At 42.4% G+C, this 22,138-nt stretch overlaps 1 protein-coding gene across 2 annotated transcripts in view; it reads left to right on the forward strand.

Moving 5' to 3' along the window:
• The first annotated feature begins 334 nt into the window (after nt 1–334).
• ical1 (islet cell autoantigen 1-like) overlaps nt 335–22,138 on the forward strand; it is a 137,663-nt gene continuing 115,859 nt past the window's right edge. Inside the window, exon 1 of one of the 2 annotated variants that reach the window (XM_063051553.1) lies at nt 335–397. The gene's annotated coding sequence lies outside the window, so the exon portion shown is untranslated. Of the gene's footprint in view, nt 405–22,138 lie in introns of both variants that reach the window. The other variant, XM_063051552.1, reaches the window with a different exon arrangement.

Raw genomic sequence — 22,138 nt, forward strand, 5'->3', positions numbered from 1 at the left:
AATACAAAAAAGAGAAGACTGTTGGAACTCAGTTAAACAGCATCTGCAGAGCATTGGGCAAGATCTCAACCCTAAACATTAGACTTATGTCTTTTCCTCCTACACATGCTGCTTAACCTACAGAGTTCTTTCAGCCTTCTCATTTAAATTCCAGTACATGCAAAATATTTCTTTCTCTCTTGGAATATCACATCTGACAATGGCCTATTTCCATTGGCAAAGACCACTATCAGGTAACACAAGGAAGCCTCACTCCCGCGGCCAAGTTTCATTGCCTGGTATATCGCCCCCTTGCGGCCGGAGGACCATCTCCAGCCTTCCCGCTGCAGCGCCGCCCTCGGCCGGAGGAGTGGTCGGTTACATCCTGCTTGGACGGCAATGAAGTGGACCTGGTGAGGTGAGCGGTGAGTTGCGATGGAGTGCTTCGTTCTCTTCGGATAAACTAACACGCCGTGTAGCGGCGGCGAGTCGAGGGTGGTGGTGGTGGTGGGTAGGTCGCGGCCTGCACTGTACGGGCGGGCCCTGATCGGTGCGCTGCGCTCGGGGCCCGTGAGCGGCGGCTGGTGACGCTGCAAAGCCGAAGCAGGTGAAATTCGGTTCCCCTCCCCCACGGCGGGCAGGGCCCTTCCCCTCGCAGGTTAGCCCATCTCCTCCAAAACCAAACCAGCAGTGACCGAAAGCCGCCGGCGGATCTGGATTAATGGCCCTAAGAGAGTGTAGCACCCATGGTTTTAGAAAGGAAGGGGGTAAAAGTCTGATCCGGGCAACAAAGACCAGGTGCTTGTACTTCTGGAGTCACCACGCTGAGGTCTGTTAACCGGTTAAAATAGGTGTTAAATCGGTGGGTTGCTGGGCGGTGCGCCTCGTTGGGCCGGAAGAGCCTGTCCCGGTCTGTATCTCTGAATAATATAGATAACTGGTTTAAGTAGTTGATACTTAAACTGTGTGTCTGCCCTATCTCAACTAGTGGGAGGTGGGGCACAGATACAGGTGGGTAATGCTGGTCTTCTACTCCAGCACCTATTCGCTCTGTCACTCCCGATCCAGAATCAGGTTTATTATCACCGAGTTATATGACGTAAACTTTGTTCAGCAGTACTGTGCAAAAACATAAAATTATGTTATGAACGACTAAATAGTGCAAAAAATGAGGTAGGGTTCGTGAATTCATGGACTGTTCAGAAATCTGATGACGGGGAAGAAGCTGTTCCTAAGTCGTTAAGTGGGGTTCGTCAGTAACGCGAAGAGGACATGTTCTGAAAGGTGAGGGCCCTTCATAATAGATGCTGCCTTCTTGAGGCACTGCCTCTTGAAGATATCCTCGATGGTTTGACGGGTTGTGTCTTTAATAGAACTGGCGGACTCTGCTACCCTCCTGTGCTCTTGTGCATTGGAGCCTCCATAGCAGGCTGCGATGCAAATAGTTAGAATACTCTCCACCATACATCTGTAGAAACATGCAAAACTCTTTGGTGACGTAAATCTCAAGCTCCTGGCAAAGTGGAGCCGCTAGTGTGCTTTTCTTTCGTGTTTGCATCAGCATGCTGTTGCCTTTTGCACATTGTCTTGTATTGTGTGCAGTTTTTTTCATCGATTCTATTGTGTTTCTTTGTATTTACTGTGAATGCCCGCAAGAAGATGAAGCTCAGGGTAGCGTATGGTGATATGTACTTTGATAGTAACTTTGATCAATTCCTCCATCCATTAACCCACCCCAACACCACTACATACACACCCAGTGTCACTCTATGTACATTAACAGTTACTTGTACATTGTTTTATAGGATTATTATGTTTAAGGTGTTTTATATTTTCTTTATATTTATTGTTTTTTTTTAAATGTTGCATCGGATCCAGGGTAAAAATCATTTCATTCTCCTTTACACTTGTGTACAGACAATAAACAATGTTGAATCTTAAGCAGGAGAGTAGAGCTTCACACAATGTTGTAGATGTGGGTCTCACCATGTTCCTGTCTAACTTGAGCCAGACACTTTCGCTCTTGTTCTTCAATCCTCCTCCAATAAAAGCCAATGTACTTGTTTGCCTTTCTCCTTGCTTGTTGTACCTGAAGATTAGCCACCTGTAATTCTGATACAAGGACTCCCACTGGCACCTTTCAGTCTTACCTAGTATTTTTCTCTCTGCCAAAGTTGATGACCTTACATTTTTCAGTATTAGATTCCCTCTGCCATGTCCTTTCACATTCAATTAGCCCGTCCATATCCCCAGAACAACACACACAAAATGCTGGGGGATCTCAGCAGGTCAGGCAGCATCTATGGAAAGGAATAAACAGCTAATGTTTCAGGCTGAGAGCCTTCATCAGGACTGGAAAGGAGGGGGAAGATGCCAGAGTAAGAAGGTGTGGGTGTGGAAGGAGGACAAGCTAGGTGATAAGTGAAGGTAGGTGGGTGGGGGAGGGGGGATGAAGTAAGAAGCTGGGACGTAATTAATAAGTAGAAAAGGCAGAGGGGTGGAGAAGAAGGAATCTGATAGAAGAGTGGATCATAGGTGAAAAAGAAGTTTCTTTTTAAAGATCTGGTTTTCTTTGTCGCACGTACATTGAAACATACAGTGACATGCGTTGTTTGTGTCAAATCAAATCAGCAAGGATTGTGCTGGGGCCAGCCCACAAGTGTCGCCATGCCTCAGGTGGCAATATAGAAACATAGAAACATAGAAAATAGGTGCAGGAGTAGGCCATTCGGCCCTTCGAGCCTGCACCGCCATTTAATATGATCATGGCTGTTCATCCAACTCAGAACCCAGCCTTCCCTCCATACCCCCTGACCCCTGTAGCCACAAGGGCCATATCTAACTCCCTCTTAAACATAGCCAATGAACTGGCCTCAACAGTTTGCTGTGGCAGAGAATTCCACAGATTCACCACTCTCTGTGTGAAGAAGTTTTTCCTAATCTCGGTCCTAAAAGGCTTCCCCTCTATCCTCAAACTGTGACCCCTCGTTCTGGACCTCCCCAACATCGGGAACAATCTTCCCGCATCTAGCCTGTCCAATCCCTTTAGGATCTTATACGTTTCAATCAGATCCCCCCTCAATCTTCTAAATTCCAACGAGTACAAGCCCAGTTCATCCAGTCTTTCTTCATATGAATGACCTGCCATCCCAAGAATCAATCTGGTGAACCTTCTTTGTACTCCCTCTATGGCAAAGATGTCTTTCCTCAGATTAGGAGACCAAAACTGCACACAATACTCCAGGTGTGGTCTCACCAAGGCCTTGTACAACTGCAGTAGTACCTCCCTGCTCCTGTACTCGAATCCTCTCGCTATAAATGCCAGCATACCGTTCGCCTTTTTCACTGCCTGCTGTACCTGCATGCCCACTTTCAATGACTGGTGTATAATGACACCCAGGTCTCGTTGCACCTCCCCTTTTCCTAATCGGCCACCATTCAGATAATAATCTGTTTTCCTATTTTTGCCACCAAAGTGGATAACTTCACATTTATCCACATTAAATTGCATCTGCCATGAGTTTGCCCACTCACCCAACCTATCCAAGTCACCCTGCATCCTCTTAGCATCCTCCTCACTGCTAACACTGCCACCCAGCTTCGTGTCATCCGCAAACTTGGAGATGCTGCATTTAATTCCCTCATCCAAGTCATTAATATATATTGTAAACAACTGGGGTCCCAGCACTGAGCCTTGCGGTACCCCACTAGTCACCGCCTGCCATTCTGAAAAGGTCCCGTTTATTCCCACTCTTTGCTTCCTGTCTGCTAACCAATTCTCCACCCACACCAATACCTTACCCCCAATACCGTGTGCTTTAAGTTTGCACACTAATCTCCTGTGTGGGACCTTGTCAAAAGCCTTTTGAAAATCCAAATATACCACATCCACTGGTTCTCCCCTATCCACTCTACTAGTTACATCCTCAAAAAATTCTATGAGATTCGTCAGACATGATTTTCCTTTCACAAATCCATGCTGACTTTGTCCGATCATTTCACCGCTTTCCAAATGTGCTGTTATCACATCCTTGATAACTGACTCCAGCAGTTTCCCCACCACCGACGTTAGGCTAACCGGCCTATAATTCCCCGGTTTCTCTCTCCCTCCTTTTTTAAAAAGTGGGGTTACATTAGCCACCCTCCAATCCTCAGGAACTAGTCCAGAATCTAACGAGTTTTGAAAAATTATCACTAATGCATCCACTATTTCTTGGGCTACTTCCTTAAGCACTCTGGGATGCAGACCATCTGGCCCTGGGGATTTATCTGCCTTCAATCCCTTCAATTTACCTAACACCACTTCCCTACTAACATGTATTTCACTCAGTTCCTCCATCTCACTGGACCCTCTGTCCCTTACTATTTCTGGAAGATTATTTATGTCCTCCTTAGTGAAGACAGAACCAAAGTAATTATTCAATTGGTCTGCCATGTCCTTGCTCCCCATAATCAATTCACCTGTTTCTGTTTGCAGGGGACCTACATTTGTCTTTATCAGTCTTTTCCTTTTTACATATCTATAAAAGCTTTTACAGTCCGTTTTTATGTTCTCTGCCAGTTTTCTCTCATAATCTTTTTTCCCCTTCCTAATTAAGCCCTTTGTCCTCCTCTGCTGAACTTTGAATTTCTCCCAGTCCTCAGGTGAGCCACTTTCTCTGGCTAATTTGTATGCTACTTCTTTGGAATTGATACTATCCCTAATTTCTCTTGTCAGCCACGGGTGCACTACCTTCCTTGATTTATTCTTTTGCCAAACTGGGATGAACAATTGTTGTAGTTCATCCATGCAACCTTTAAATGCTTGCCATTGCATATCCACCGTCAATCCTTTATAGCATGCCCACAAATCACTAACCTTAGCCCATACATCTTTGGAACATGGGAGGAAACTGGAGAACCTGAAGGAATCTCACACAGTCATGGGGAGAACATATAAACTCCTTATGTACAAACTTCTCTGCATCCTTTTCATACCCACACTACCACGTATTTTTGTATCTACAGCAAATTTGGATGAATTGCACACGATCCCCTCATTCTAGTCATTAGTAGTAATTGTGAACAATCCCTGTTGCACCCCAACCTGAAAATGACCTAATTTTTTCTACTTTCCTTTTTCAATCCTTTACCAGTCCTCGCTGTACACCTGTACATTTCCTCTGTTGCTGCGTAATCTAGTTTAATTTTGCTTAGCAACCTTTAAAAGCCTCTGAAAGTCCAGCAACACCCTATTAACTGGGTTTGTTGTTACTATGCTGTTACAACCTCAGGAACTTCAAACGTGTGATTTTGATTTTGTAATTCACGCTGACTCTGCCCAGTCCTATTGTAAGTTTCCAAGTGCCCTGATGCCATTTCTTTAATATGCATTCTAACATTTTGCCAGCTACTGATATCAGACTAACTGATAGCTAGTTTTCTTGCTCCCTCCTTTGTTAAATAATTTACTACCTTCCAGGCTTGAGAGTTAGAATCCTTAGGAGACAAAGGACAACCATTGCATCCACAATCTCCAGAGCCTTGTCCAACAGACACTTATGATTCTATAATGCCACAAGACACAGGAGCAGGACAAGGCCATTCGGCCCATTGAGTCTGCTCTGCCATGGCTGATTTATTATCCCTCTCAACCCTATTCTCCTGCCTTCTCCCCATAACCATTGACACCGTCACTAAGCAATAACCACTGCTTTAAATATACCCAGTGACTTGGCCTTCATTACCATCTGTGGCAATGAATTCCACAGGTTCACCACCCTCTGGCTAAAGAAATTTTCCTCATCTCTGTTCTAAAGGGACATCCTTGTATTCTGAGGCTGTGTCCTCTTGTCCTAGACACCCTCACCACAGGAAACATCTTCTCCACGTCCTCTCTACCTAGACCTTTCAATATTTGATAGGTTTCAACGAGATCCTCCCTCATTCTTCTAAACTCCAGTGAGTACAGGCCCAGAGTCATCAAACACTCTGCATATATTAACCCTTTCATTCCTGAGAGTCGGATCATCAGGCCCCGAGGATTATTGCCTATCAGTCCTATTCACTTTTTCATTAATTTCTTTAATTCTGCAGTTTTTCTAGAAGCTCTTCTGTAGACGGACACAGAATGTTCACTTTAATTCCCCTTCCAGTTCTTTATTCCACAATGTAATTTCTCCTGACTTAGTCTGTAAGGGATCCTCATTAACTTCAATTAATCTATTCATTATTATCTGTTTTGATTCCCACTGGCCATGTATTCTACTTTCCCATTCCATATCAATCCTCGGTTGAATTATGAAAACTACCAGACTTCTATTTTTGACAACATTTGATGTCTTGTCCTATGTTCCAATGATGTCATTTTTATTGGCTGGACCACATTTTCTGTTTTTATTCCCTCATAAGGATATATATACTTTATTAAGTATACCCGTCTTTAATGTAAATATCTAATCAGCCAATCATGTGGCAGCAACTCGAGTAGACATGGTTAAGAAGTTCAGTTTTTGTTTAGGCAAAAGTTCAGAATGGGGAAGAAATGTGATTTAAGTGACTTTGACCATAGATTTGATTGTTGGTGCCAGACAGGGTGGTTTGAGTATCTCAGAAACTGCTGATTTCCTATGATTTTCATGCACAATAGTTCTATAGTTTACAGAGAATGGTGAAAAAGAAAATCCAGTGAGGAGCATTTCTGTGAGTGAAAATGCCTTGTTAATGAGAGGGTTCGGAGGAGAATGGCAGACTGGTTCAAGCTGACAGGAAGGCAAGAATACTTAAAAAAAACATGTTTTACGATGGTGGTGTGCAGAAGAGCATTTCTGAATGCACAATGCATTAAACCTTGGAGTGGATGAGCAATGGCAGCAGAAGCCTATAAACATATTAATTATGTACAGGAGTCCTAAAGAAGGGTCTCGGCCTGAAACATCAACTGTTTATTCTTTTCCAAATGTGCTGTCTGACCTGTTGAGTTCCTTAGCGCTTAGTGTGTGTGTTGTATTAGGTACAAGAGGTGCCTAATAACCTGGCCAGTAAGTGTATATGTTAACATTTATGTCATACTTTTTAGTCAGTTCCAAGTCTGCCGGAGAGAACTCCTGACTTTTGTCCTTGTACTATTCAAATTTAAATCACCAATTTTTTTTTCCTGTTTTTCAATATTTTTATTAATTACTTGCATAGATGAATACAAAATATATTATGATATTATGGAAACAGAAACAAGATTGAAATGCCCCATAACTATATATAGTAAATTAACCATAATATTGAAAAGGTATATTTTATTCTAATCTAAAGCAAAATCAAAACCACATAACAAAACAGAAAAAAAAAGAGAAAAAAACCAGCTGTTTGGTTAAAAGAAAAGAAAAAAAATTCTGACATATAGTCATAGATCCAAACATATAATAGCCATCATCATTGCTGAACAAGTCGAAAATTGTGAAAGTAGTTCCAAAAAGATCCCCATAATGTGAAAAAATCTTGTCTAGGTATAGAAATAGAACACCTAATCTTCTCTAGATTTAAACATGACATAACATCAATCAGCATGAGTAGGCGGAGCTGCAACTTTCTATTTAAACAACAAAACTCTTCTGGCTAAGAGAAATAAATGCCAAAATATGCAAATCATTCAGCTTAAGAGTAAAATCATTTCCTCCAACAATGCCAAACAAGGCAATTGGAGGGTTTGGCAATCACCAGATTTAAGTTCAATTAAATCACTTTAAACTTTTATGTAAAACTCATTATATTATGATCACTGTTCCCCCAATTCAACTTTCCTCTACAGAGTACTCAACCAAGCTTGTTCACATGTTGGTTCCTCAATTTTCTGATCCCAGAGACTAGAAATTTTTGTACTCAAGAGGTGAGTTCTCCACCTCAGAGGGCTGAATCATGGAGTTCATTCAAAACGGAAATATGAAGGGAATTAGTGTTCGAAGTAGATGGCAAGGCACATCAGAGCAGGTTTGAAGGGCCAAATTTTTCACTATTGCTGAAAATTGAAGTGTTGCATAGCTTGAGAGTCATTGCTGTGCAGAGTTCCTGACAGGTTAACTTGCAGATTGAGTTGGCGGTAAGGAAAGCAAATTCAATGTTGCCATTCATTTCAGGAGGACTAGAATATAAAAGAAAGATGTAATGCTGAGGCTTTATAAAACATTGGTCAGACCACACTTGAAGTATTGTAAGCATTGCAGAGGAGATTTACGAGAATTATCCTGGGAATGAAGTGAAGAGTGTTTGAAGACTGGAATGGTGCTCGCTGGAGTTTAAAAGAATTAGGATGGGGGGATCTCATTGAAACCTTTCGAGTATTCAAAGGCCTAGAAAGATTTGGATGTGGAGAGTATGTTTACTGTGGTTGGGGAGTCTAGGACATGAAGGCATGGCCTCAGAATACAAAGACATTCCTCTAGAACAGAGATGAGGAGAACTTCTTTAGCCAGAGGGTGATGAACCTATGGAATTCATTACTACAGATAGCTGTGGAGGCTGAGTCATCATGTATACTTAAAGTGGAGGCCAATAATTTCCTGATTAGTAAGTGTGTCAGATGTTATGGGGAGAAGGCAGGAGAAGGGGATAATAACTCTGCCATGATGGAAGGCGGAAGTGACTCAATGGGCTGATGATGACCTTATGGTCTTTAAAAGGTGAGGAAACACAGGTGTGATGAGTGATTGCAACTGTGGTTTTGTTAAGAATGGGAGCATCAGAGTTTTGCTTGAGCTTCTGGAGGGTAAAGTGTCACCAGGAGAGTATTGGAATGGACAATTCTGACTTAAAGATTAAATATTGAAGATTAGAATTATTTGTCACATATACATTGAAACATACAGTGAAATGCGCCATTTGCATCAGTGACCAACACAGTCTGAGAATGTGTTGGGGGTAGCCCATGTGTATTGCTATGCTCCCAGTACTAACATAGTATGCCCACAACTCACTAACCCTAACCATTATGACTTTAGAATGTAGGAGGTAACCGGAGCACCCAGAGGAAACCCACACAGTCATGGGGAGATTGTGTAAACTCAGTGGGAGCAGACAGCAGTGAAGAATGGAACCTCGATCTTCCTATTTTTTTGGCTCTGTAAAGCATTATGCTCCTGGATGATCTGTAGAGGTCATAGAAAAGTACACAGAAACAGGCCATTTGTTTCATCTAGTCAATGCTGAACCATTTAAATTGCCAAGACCCATCGACCTGCATCCAAACCATAGTACTCCATACCCCTCCCATCCATGTACCTATCCAAACTTGCCATAAATGCTGAAATTGAAATTGTATCTAGCACTTGCCCTGGCAGCAAGTTCCACACACTCTCCATCCCCTTAGTGAGGAAGTTTCCCTTCATGTTCCCCTAAAACATTTCACCTTTAGCCCTTAATCCATAACCTCTAGTTGTAGTCTCGTCCAACCTCAGTGGAAAAAGCCTGCTTGCATATATCCTATTCCCTCATAATTTATACACCTCTATCAAATCTCCCCCTCAGTCTTCTACGTTCTATGGAATAAAGTTATAACTTATTCAATCTTTACTTATGGCTCAAGTCCTTCAGTCCCAGCAACATTCTTGTAAATTTTTTGTACTCTTTCAATCCTAGTTACATTTCTACTGTAGGTACCTGACCAAAACTGCACACAATACTCCACATTAAGCATCACCAACTTCTTATATAGCTTCTACATAACATCCCAACTTGTGTACTCAATACTTTGATCTATGAAGGCCAATGTGCCAAAAGCTTTCTTTGCAACCCTATCTACTTCTGATGCCACTTTCAATGAATTATGGACTTGTATTCCCAGACCCCTTTGTTCTACTGCACTCCTTAGTGCCCTAACGTTCACTATGTAAGACTTGCCCTGGTTGGTCCTACCAAAGTGCAACACTTCACACTTATCTGCATTAAACACCATCTGTCATTTTTCAGCCCATTTTTCCAGCTGGTCCAGATCCTGCTGCAAGCTTTGATAGTTTTCCTTGCTGTTGACTACACTCCCAATCTTGGTGTCATTCGTAAATTTGCTGATCTAGTTAATCAGGTTATCATCCAGATTGTTGATATAGATGACAAACAACAACGGACCCAGCACCAGTCTCTGCAGCACTCCACTGGTCACAGGCTCCCAGTCGGAGGGCAACCATCTACTGTCACCCTCTGGCTTCTCCTGCAAAGCCAATGTCAAATCCATTTTGCTGCCTCATCTTGAATGCCAAGCAACTGAATCTTCTTGACCCCAATCTCCCTGCTGGACTTTGTCAAATGCCTTGCTGAAGTCCATGTAGATAACATCCACTGCTTTGCTTTTATCAACTTCCCTGGGAACTTCCTCGAAAAACTCTTTAAGATTGGTTAGACACAATCTACCATGCAGAAAGCCATGCCGACTATCCTTAATTAGTCTCTGTTTATCCAATTACTCTTCTATCGGTCCCTCAGAATACCTTCCAATAACTTTCCCACTATTGATGTCAGGTTCACTGGCCTATAATTTCTTGGCTTATTCATAGAGCCTTTCTTAAACAGCGGAACATTAGCTATCCTCCAGGTCCTCTGGTACCTCACTTGTCGCTAAGGATGATTTCTGCGTTCACCTCCCATAGAGTCCAAGAGAACACCTTGTTGACCCTGGGGATTTGTCCACCTTAATTTGCCTCAAGATAGCAAACACCTCCTCCTCTGTAATCTGTGTATGGTTCATGACCTCACTGCTACATTGCCTCACTTCTATAGATCCTGTGTCTGTCTCCTATGTAAATAGAGATGCAAATAATCCATTTAAGATCTCCTCCATCTCTTTGCGCTCCACATATAAATTACTATTGTGATCTTCTAGAGGACCAATTTTGTCCCTTGAAATCCTTTTCGTCTTAATGTATATGTAGAAGCTCTTAGGATTCTCCTTCATCTTGTCTGCTAGAACAACCTCATGTTTCCTTTTAGCCTTCTTGATATATTTCTTAAGTGGTCTTTAGCATTTCTTATACTCCCCAAGTATCTCATTTGTTCCTACCTGCCAAAACTTGCTATACACCTATTCTTTTTTTCTTCTTAAGCAGGGTCGTAATATCTCTCAAAACCAATGTTTCCTAGACCTATTATCCTTGTCTTTTATTCTGACAGGCACATACAAGCTTTGTACTCTCAAAATTTCATTTTGAAGGCCTCCCATTTGCCAGAAAAAGCCTGTACCAATCCACCCTTGTGAGATCCTTTCTGATACCATCAAAATCAAAATTGGCCTTTCTCCAATGTAGATTCACAACCTGAGGACCAGATCTATCCTTTTCCATAAATACCTTGAAACTAATTGCATTATGATGATGATGATCATCATCATCATCAGGTGCCGTGCCCAGTTTGAGCTTTGACTGCCATGGCCCACACACTGCTGTTTCGGGTCAAGTGGATCAATTCATTGGTATTCATTTCCAGTTCTCTGGCTGCTGTCTCCATCATCATTTGTCTTTGTCTTCCTCTTGCTTTCTTCCCTTCAATCTTTCCCATAATTACCGTGCATTCTAACTCCTCTTTCCTAATCACATGTCCAATGAAGATACGTCGCCTTTCCATGATCTCATACATTATTTCTCTTTTTATGTTTGCTCTGTTCATGACATCCTCATTAGATATTCATTTTGTCCATGATATTCTTTGCATCCTCCTCAAAAACCACATCTCTGCTGCTTCAATTCGTTTCCTCATGTTACTAGATATTGTCCAACGTTCTGAGCCATATAACGTAACTGGATAAATGTAACATTTCAGTACTCTGAGGCGGGTTGTCGTGCCTAGTTTAGTGTTGGTCAGTATACTCTTCATTCTTGTAAAGGTGTCTTTTGCCATCCCTATTCTTCTTTCGATGTCCATGTCACACCTGGCGTCTGATATCACCCAGCTTCCGAAGCAGCAAAAGTTCTGTACTTGTTTTATGTCTTCCCCATTTATTCTCAGCCTGCAAATAGGATTCTCCTTCTTTTTGGTTATCACCATACATTCTGTCTTTTTGCAATTGATAGATAGACCCATTTTTGCACTTTCTTCAACAATTATATCAATTAAGTTTTGTAGTTCTTCCTCCATACTTGCAATTAACACAGTGTCATCTGTTTATCTGGAATTATTGATGTTTTCACCACCAACTTTGATTCCCAAGATGTCTCTTATTTTTTGTAATATTGTTTCACTGTACACATTAAATAAATTGGGGAGAAAACACCCTTGTCTAACGCCTCTCTTGATTTTCGTAAACTGACTCACTTCTCCATCTATTCTTACAGTGGCTGTTTGTTCCCAGTACAGATTTCTGATTAGGCGGAGGTCTTACGAATCTAGATCTAGATTGATGTTAAGGATACTATCAGAACGAGCTATTCAAGTGCAAAAAGATTTGTTTGTTTGTTTTATCAACTACACAAAAGCATTTGATAAAGTGAAGCATTATGACCACTCGATATAAAGTGTTTCCCTACACAAACTTCTCTCACTTGCCCTATCTCATTCCCTAATAGCAGATCAAGTATTGCACACTCTCTCATTGGGACCTTATCTACTGATTAAGGAAACATTCCTGAACACATTTGACAGACTCCAGCCCATAGAGTCCTTTTACGGAGTGGGAGTCCCAGTCAATGTGTGGAAGGTTAAAATCACCTACTATAAGAACTTTGTTTCTCGTAATAGTCTGCAATTCTCTACAAATTTATTCCTGTAAATCCCGCAGATTGTTGGGTGGTCTATAAGATAATCCCATTAACATGGTCATGTCTTTCTTACTCCTTAGTTCCACCCATAAACATTCACTAGATGAGTTCTCCAGTCTGTCCTGACTGAGCACTGTTGTGACTTTTTCCACTGATTAGTAACTCCACCCCTCCTCCTTTTAATTCCTACTGCTCTATCATGTCTAAAACAATGGAACCCGAGAATACTGAGTGGCCAGTCCTGCTCCTTCTGCAGCCCAGTCTCACTAATGGCTATGTTATCATGTGTTGAGCTATGCTCTGAGCCCATCTACAATACTTCTTGCATTGAAATATATGCAACTCAGAAGATTAATCCTCCCATGCTCAACCTTTTGCTTCCTGACTTTGTCTCCATTACTTGTTCTGGCACTCTGGTTCCCATCACTCTGCAGCAGTACTAGCAAACTTTCCTGTCAGGATATTAGTCCCTTCCCTTTCCAGTTTAGGTGCAAACCGTCTTTTCTGTACAAGTCCCACATTCCCTGGAAGAGAGCCCAGTGATTCAAAAGTCTGAAGCCTTCCCTCCTACATCAGTTCCTTAGCCATGTGTTAAAACTGTATGATCTTCCTGTTTATGGCCTTACTAGCACGTGGCGTGGGTAGCAATCCTGAAATCACACCCCAGGAGGTCCTGTCCTTTAATTTGGCACCTAACTCCCTGAACTCACTTTGCAGAACCTTGTCCCTCTTTTTACCTATGTAATTGGTGTTTATTTGGACCACGACCTTTGGCTTTTCACCTCTGCCACTTAAGGATGGTGAGGACTCCATCAGAAATCAGAATCAGATTTAATATCACCGGTATATCTGGTGAAATTTATTAACTGTGCAGCAGCAGTGCAATGCAATACATGGTAAGTATAGAAAAAACTGAATTACTGTAAGTATATATGTATATTAAATAGTTAAATTAAGATAATTAGTGTAAAAAACAGAAATTAAAAAAAAGTAGTGAGGTATTGTCCTGATGAAGGGTCTCGGCCTGAAACGTCGACTGCGCCTCTTCCTATAGATGCTGCTTGGCCTGCTGTGTTCACCAGCAACTTTGACGTATGTTGCTTGAATTTCCAGCATCTGCAGAATTCCTGTTGTTTGTGAGGTATTGTTCATGGGTTCAATGTCCATTTAGAACTCAGATGGCAGAGGGGAAGAAACAGTTCCTGTATCAGTGAGTGTGTGCCTTCAGGCTTTCTGCTGGTAACAATGAGAAGAGGGCATGTCCTGGGTGGTGGGGTCTTTGATGATGGAAGCCGCTTTTTTGAGACATTGCTCCTTGAAAATGTTTTGGTTACTATGGAGGTTAGTAACCCATGATGGAGTTGACACATTTTACAACTCTCTGCAGCTTACTATGATCCTTTGTGGTAGCCCACCCTCTCCCCCCGCCCATACTAGACAAGGATGCAGCCGTCAGAATGTTCTCGATGGTATATCTGAAGACATTTTCGAGTGTTTGAGGTGACAAATCTCCTCAAACTCCTGATGAAATACAGCCACTGTCTTGCTTTCTTTATACCTGCATCAATACTTTGGGACCAGGTTAGATACTGACAGATATTGACATCCAGGAACTTGAAACTGCTTACTCTCTCCGCTTCTGATCTGTTTGTGAGGATTGGTTTGTGTTCCCTTGTCTTACACTTTCTAAGTCCACAATCAGCTCTTTGATCTTACTGACATTGAGTGCAAAGTTGTTATTGTGAGACCACAACTAGCTGGTATATCTCACGCCAGTACACCCTCTTGTCACCATCTGTGATTGTGCCAACAATGGTTGTATCATCAACAAAGTTATAGATGGTATTTGAGCTATGCCTAGCCATACAGTTATGGATATGGAGTAAAGCACTGGGCTAAGCACTTATCCATTGTTAATTGTCAGTGAGGTGGGGATGTTGTTACCAATCCACACAGATTGTGATCTTTCAGTTAGGAGCTCAAGAATCCAGTTGCAGAGGGAGATACAGAAGTCCAGGTTCTGTAGCTTTTTGATTAGGGCTATTGGAATGATGGTGTTAAATGCTGAGCTATAGTCAATGAACAGCATCCTGACATAGAATATCTCAGACCCAGGCACCCAGGAGGCAACGTACCATCCCAGAATCTCGTTCTCATCCTCAAAACCTCCTTTCAGATCCCCTAACAAATGAATCCCCAATCACCACAGCTTGCCTCTTTTCTTCTCCCCCCCCCGCCCATTTCCTTTTGAGCCACAGTGCCAGAAACCCGAGTGCTGTGACTTTCATCTGCTAGGCCATTCCCCAACAGTATCCAAAGTGATATACGTGTTGCTGAGGGGGATGGCCACAGGGGAACTCTGCACTGGCTGTTTAACCCCTTTCACCCTCCTGACTGTCACTCAGTTTCCTGTGTCTTGCATGTTAGATGTAACCACCTCTCTATATGTCCTGTCTGACATCCCCTCAACCTCTCGAACGATCTGGAGTTCATCCAGTGCCAACTCCAACTCCTTAATGCGGAGTTTTAGAAGCTGCAGCTGGGTGTACTTCTTGTGGGTGAAGTTGCCAGGGTCACTAGAGGTCTCCCTGCCTTCCTACATCCTGTAAGAGGAGTATTTAACTATCCTGCCTGGCATCCCTACGACTCTACCTGTGCAATTATAAAGAATGAATAAACTGAAATAAAAAAAAATCTACCTAAGCAACACACACAAAATGCTGGAGGAACTCAGCAGGCCAGGCAGCATCTATGGAAATGAGTATAGTTGACATTTTGGGCCGAGGCCCTTCAGCAGGATTGGAGAAAAAAAGCTGAGGAATAGCTCAGCCCAAAACGTCGACTGTACTTTTTTTCCATAGATGCTGCCTGGCCTGCTGAGTTCCTCCAGCATTTTGTGTGTGTTGCTCAGATTTCCAGCATCTGCAGATTTTCTCTTGTCTAAAAAATTTTCAGCTTCTCATCTTCTCTCACTCAAGCCTCTCCTCGCTGAAGCCGCAAAGAGCTAAAAGCCTCAAATCGTCTCTCTAACATTGTCCACTCCAACAATGGCTGCTCCGCTTGTCCCTGGCTTATATCTATTTGCTCTTGCTAATAAATCATGATCTCTGATTGGTTGTTTTTCAAACACAGACTCCTGTGAAGTGCTGCTTTTTAATGCACGCTTGCTAACCTGTGCTAGTTAGTTCTTGCTTCCGAATTCTGATTGGCTTCTGTTCAACTATAATGAAATATTTTTTGAACTATGCTTCTGAACTGTGGATTTCATTACCTGAAACTATAAAGGATGCAGACTCAGTTGCCCAGTTTTAATTGCCAGCTCAAAACCTATTTATTTAACCTTGCTTTTAATTAATATATTTTAGTCTTTAATTTTCATGTTTGCACTTTATCCCATTGTAAAACATGTTGAACTATGTCACTTGTATGAAAAGTGCTCTATAAAGTTATTAATATTATTATTGTATATTTTGTTTTTTTTCCCCAGTTCAAGCTGGTAAAACCTGAGGTATGGGCATAGTCAAACACACTTATTTCTCAATTGCTAGGAATTTTTTGACTATTCTAGCGGTGTTTAGTATTGTGGCTTTCTGGAGATTTGCGTAAATATTGCTGTGCAGGTTTAATTGTTTAATGCTATTGTGTAGTGACTTTGGGATGACACCAGTTGTAGATATTACTAATGGGACAATGTATACCCAGTTCCTGTTCCGTGGTCTTTCAATTTCCTCTTCTAATTCGGTATTATTCTGGTGCTTTTCACTTACTGATTTCTGTATGTTGTGTGTGTTTGGAATGGCTGTATCTATTAAGTTGTCTTTACTTGTTTATCCTGTAATATTATATTCGGCTGGTCCTATCTGTAAAAGTAGATGGGTTGTAGTATAATTTGTAGGACTCTTGACTCTAAAACTAGGTCAAACTTGTATTTATAGTAAGGTATGGTGTCTTTTATAAGTTTGTATTTTAAAGCAAGAGTTTGGTGAATGATGTTTGCTACTTGATTGTGCCTGGTAGGTAAGTCCCCTGGTCCTGATGGAATGCATCCCAGGGTACTGAAAGAAATGGCAGAGGTTATAGTAGAGGCTTTGGTGATAATTTACTAAAATTCTCTGGACCCTGGGCAGGCCTTGGAGGATTGGAAAATGGCGAATGTCATGCCACTGTTCAAAAAAGGATGTAGGCAAAAGGCAGGTAACTATAGGCCAGTTGGTTTAACATCTGTAGTTGGGAAAATGCTTGAAGCTATCATTAAAGAAGAGATAGTGAGGCATCTGGAAAGAAATAGATCCATCAGACAGACACAGCATGGATCCAGCAAAGGCAGGTCCTGTTTGACAAACTTATTGTCGTTCTTTGAGGATATAATGAACACAGTGTACAGAGGGGAACAGATGGACGTTGTTTACTTGGATTTCCAGAAGGCATTCGATAAGGCACCCCATAAAAGACTTATCCATAAGATAAGGATGCGTAGAGTTGGGGTGATGTATTAGCATGGATAGAGGATTGGTTAATTAATAGAAAGCAGAGAGTTCGGATACCTGGGTGTTACGCTGGTTGGCAATCAGTGGTGAGTGGTGTGCTGCAGGGGTTGGTGTTCGGCCCGCAACCGTTCACAATATACGTTAACGATCTGGAAGAGGGGACCTTGTGTAGTGTATCTAAGTTTGCTGATGATACTAAATTGAGTGGAAAAGCAAATTGTGCAGAAGGTGCCGAGAGATATAGACAGGTTAAATGAGTGGGCAGGGTCTGGCAAATGGAATACAATGTTGGTAAATGTGAGGTCATTCATCCACTTTGGAAGAAACAATGAAAGAGCAGATTATTATTAAAATAGTAAAACATTGCAGCATGCTGCTGTACAGAGGGACTTGGGAGTGCTTGTGCATGAATCACAAAGGGTTGGCTTGCAGGTGCAGCAGGCTGTCAAGGCAAATGGAATGTTGGCCTTCATTGCTCGAGGGATTGAACTTAAGAACAGGGAAGTTATGCTGAAGTTGTACAAGGTACTGGTGAGGCCGCACCTGGAGTACTGTGTGCAGTTCTAGTCTCCTTACTTGAAGAAAGATATACTGGGCTTTGGAGGCGGTGCAGAGGAGGTTCACCAGGTTGATTCCAGAGATGAGGGGGTTAGACTATGAGGAGAGATTGAGTTGCCTGGGACTATACTCACTGGAATTCAGAAGAATGAGAGGAGATCTTATAGAAACATATAAAATTATGAAAGGGATAGATAAGATAGAGGTAGGAAAGTTGTTTCCACTGATAGGTGAGACTAGAACTAGAGGACATAGTCTCAAGACTCGGGGGAGTAGATTTAGGATGGAGATGAGGAGGAACTGCTTTTCCCAGAGAGTGGTGAATCTGTGGAATTCTCTGCCCAATGAAGTAGTGGAGGCTACCTTAGTAAATACATTTAAGACAAGGTTGGATAGATTTTTGCATACTAGGGGAATTAAGGGTTATGGGGGAAAGGCAGGTAGTGGCCAGATCAGCCATGATCTTATTGAATGGCGGAGCAAACTTGAAGGACCAGATGACCTACTCCTGCTCCTATTTCTTATGTTCTGTGTAAGTAATCAGATTGAGTTAAAGTGCTGCAGGATCCTGTAATATATTGGATTGTTTCTGGTTTCTTTTGGCATTTTCTGTGTTTATCATCTTGAATTTGTTGGTCTTTTATTATGTATTTTTGATAATTTTTTGTGTTAACCACCTGGTCCTGTATTACCACAAGGAAAGCCCTCTGTTTCTGGGAGGAGGTTTCCAACTCTGATCCAGGTGTTTGACGCTTCCTTGTCGACATCTAGTCTGCTCAGATTATGAGGATGTTTTCCATGGAGGGTCATGTTCTTTGTATTTTCATTATCATTATTATTATTATTATTATTATTAGTACATTCCAGTCAACAATGTCTAGGATTGGTCAAATCTAAAGATAGCAAAGGCAAGGTTGGGCGTTTCGAGCACTAGTTAGCTAAGGTTAGGCTGTGATATGGAGGAGGTGACAGGTATTCCTTGTGCTGCTGAGAATCTAAGTCTGAAGGTCACTTGGGGTCAAGTAAATTTTAATTTTTGAGCAGTGACAGTTGTACTTCCTACACTATAACAGCTTGACACTATAAATCTCATTGGGATGTCCAAGGTAAACAATAGTGCAAAAATGCAAGGCATGATTATGTGGCTCAGTTGTTGGTTGGGCAGTGTCTTAGTCCACATAATTGAGAGATAACTGTGCACCAACATACAAGCTGTCACATACTTAACAGTTATTGATGCTTGCAACTTAATTAAGATAATGCTGAGTTGTGGTTTCTGTCGAGATTTGAGATTGTGGCTTGGACTTAGTTGTTTTTTAAGTTTATAGAGATGGTTTGGGGACAGAGAAGTGTCAGGTTATAGTTTAGGGACAGTGATGTTGAGGAGTTAGAAGTCTTATTAGGATTTAGGGACAGGGATGTGAAGGCTTTATAGGTTAGGCCTCTACTCTGTGCTCAAAACTCCAGATGTCGATGGGTGATGAAGGACGTCCACAGTGTAGGCCTCTGCTCTTTACACAAAGTCCAGATTTGCGGATATGTGGACAAGGCCACCAGTTGACGTGCCTGAAGTTCGGGGTCCAATCATCAACTAGTCCAGGGGTTGATACAGAAGATCAGAGCCAGAAGTTCAATCAGAAGTCCAAAAGTCAAAGCTCAATGGCTGAATTCTGAAGAATGGAGGGCTGGAGGCCTGTCCTGGAGTTGGGGGATTGTGTGTGTGTCTGTGTGTATATTTGTGTGTGTGTGTAAGGACCAGAGCTTGTTTTGCTTTTGTTGTTTTGGTGCTTCTTGTGTTCTGTGTTGTTTGGCTGAGAATTGTGGATGCTACATTGGTGCCAGAATGTTTGGCCACACTTGCGGGCTGCCCTCAGCACATCCAGGGGAGGTTGATAATTCTTGATTAGCAAGGGTCTTGTGGACTAGCCAAGTGGTGGTAAATGGGATTTGTATAGATGAGTATTTGATGGTCAACGTAGATATGGTGGGCTGAAGAGCATTTTCCTCTGTTGTATGATTCTGTGTGACAACTGGTGGGCAACAATGATTACTACAGCATCAGTCACATTACGTAGCCTCATCTGACCTCTTAGAACCTTGGAGTCTGTGAACCATAGCGTCGAGTGGCTGTGGTGAGTTAACCTATGTCCCTCCTGCCCCCTCCCTGTTTATTCTCATCAGAAGGTTACGTGGAGAAGGCAGGTGAATGGAGTTGAGAGGGATAATAAATCAGCCATGATGGAATGGCAGAGCAGACCCAATGGGCCGAATAGCTTATGCCTTATAGTCTTTTGGTCTTATCCCTAGACGTGTTGGTTGTTAATGCAAACAACACATTTTACTGTATGTCTTGATGTCCATGTGTTAAATAAATATAAATCTGAATCTAAGTATGATAAATTTTGAAGGTCCAGGCAGATTTCTGAGGAATATCAAGAGTACTTTGTCAAAAGGTAATTTTTTTTCCCCACGCTCTGTTTTTGGCTGCCCATCAACCCAACTTCCAACACAAGTATTGAACTATCTTTAAGCCCATTGTTATTGCGCCTACTTTTGATGTTCTGTGCAATGTCTTGAGTGGCCTTGGAGGTTTATATGGCATGTATCCTTATGAACAGTGGGTAGTGATTTGAAGAACCCCAGTGCATTGCTGGTGAATCCAGGTAAGGTATGTGTAACATTAGTGTGTAATCAGTCACTGTACAAACCGAAGTTAATGCAGGGAATCAAAAGGCTTATTATTATGTCAGTAGAGACTGTAAATGTGTGAGGTTCCTTGTGATCTATGTGTTCTGGGGAATGTCAAATCTACCTGATAACAGTTCCGTTGAATAGTGGGGCAGACGAGGGGCCTGGTCGTTTACTGTTCTATTGAATAGTGGGGCAGACGAGAGGCCTGGTGGTTTCTACCTGAAATAGTTAAGGGAGACACCATGTTGGCCATAATGACAAAGGGGTTGGAGGTTTTGTTACAATTTTACAAGGTGTTGGTCAGGTTACACCAGGAATACTGCGCATAGTTTTGGTCCACTTCTCTAAAATTAGTTATAATAGCATTGGAGGCAGCCCAAAAGAATTTCACCGGGCTAATTCATGGAATGAGAGAGTTATCCAATCAAGAGGAACTATAAACAGTTTGGGATCGTATCCCTTCAAGATCAGGCAGATGGGAGTTGTCCTTATTTGAATATATAACACTAAGGAGGCTTGACAAATGTTCGGACGTTTTTTTAAACAAGGAGACATAATTGGAAAATAAAGGGACATGCATTTAAAACTGAGGTGCATAAAAGTTCTTCTGTCAGAGGGCGGTAAATCTCTGAAATTCTCTGTTCCCAGTGTTCGTGGTGGAACCAGATCATTAAATGGATTTAAGGTAGAAGTAGATAAGTTTTGTAAAGTTGGGAAACTGAGGTTTAAGGGAAACTCACAGAGGGCAACAGAGATCAACTATCATGGTATTGAATAGTGGGGCACGCTCGAGGGGCCTGGTGGCCTACTGTTCTATTGAAGAGTGGGGCAGACGAGGGGCCTGGTGGTTTACAGTTCCGTTGAATAGTGGGGCAGACGGGGGACCTGGTGGTTTACTGTTCTATTGAATAGTGGGGCAGACGAGGGGCCTGGTGGTTTACTGTGGTGGTTTTACAGTTCCGTTGAATAGTGGGGCAGACGAGGGGCCTGGTAGTTTACTGTTCTATTGAAGAGTGGGGCAGACGAGGGGCCTGGTGGTTTAATGTTCTATTGAATAGTGGGGCAGATGAGAGGCCTGGTGGTTTACTGTTCCGTTGAATAGTGGGGCAGACGAGGGACTTGGTGGTTTACTGTTCTATTGAATAGTGGGGCAGACGAGGGGCCTGGTGGTTTACTGTGGTGGTTTTACAGTTCCGTTGAATAGTGGGGCAGACGAGGGGCCTGGTAGTTTACTGTTCTATTGAAGAGTGGGGCAGACGAGGGGCCTGGTGGTTTAATGTTCTATTGAATAGTGGGGCAGACGAGAGGCCTGGTGGTTTACTGTTCCGTTGAATAGTGGGGCAGACGAGGGACTTGGTGGTTTACTGTTCTATTGAATAGTGGGGCAGACGAGGGGCCTGGTGGTTTACTGTGGTGGTTTTACAGTTCCGTTGAATAGTGGGGCAGACGAGGGGCCTGGTGGTTTACTGTTCTATTGAAGAGTGGGGCAGACGAGGGGCCTGGTGGTTTACTGTTCTATTGAGTAGTGGGGCAGACGAGAGGCCTGGTGGTTTACTGTTCTGTTGAATAGTGGGGCAGACGAGGGGCCTGGTGGTTTACTGTTCTATTGAATAGTGGGGCAGACGAGGGGCCTGGTGGTTTACTGTGGTGGTTTTACAGTTCCGTTGAATAGTGGGGCAGACGAGGGGCCTGGTCGTTTACTGTTCTATTGAA

Source organism: Mobula hypostoma, chromosome 6 (genome assembly GCF_963921235.1).
Source record: "Mobula hypostoma chromosome 6, sMobHyp1.1, whole genome shotgun sequence".
In the NCBI taxonomy this organism is placed as follows: Eukaryota; Metazoa; Chordata; class Chondrichthyes; order Myliobatiformes; family Myliobatidae; genus Mobula; species Mobula hypostoma.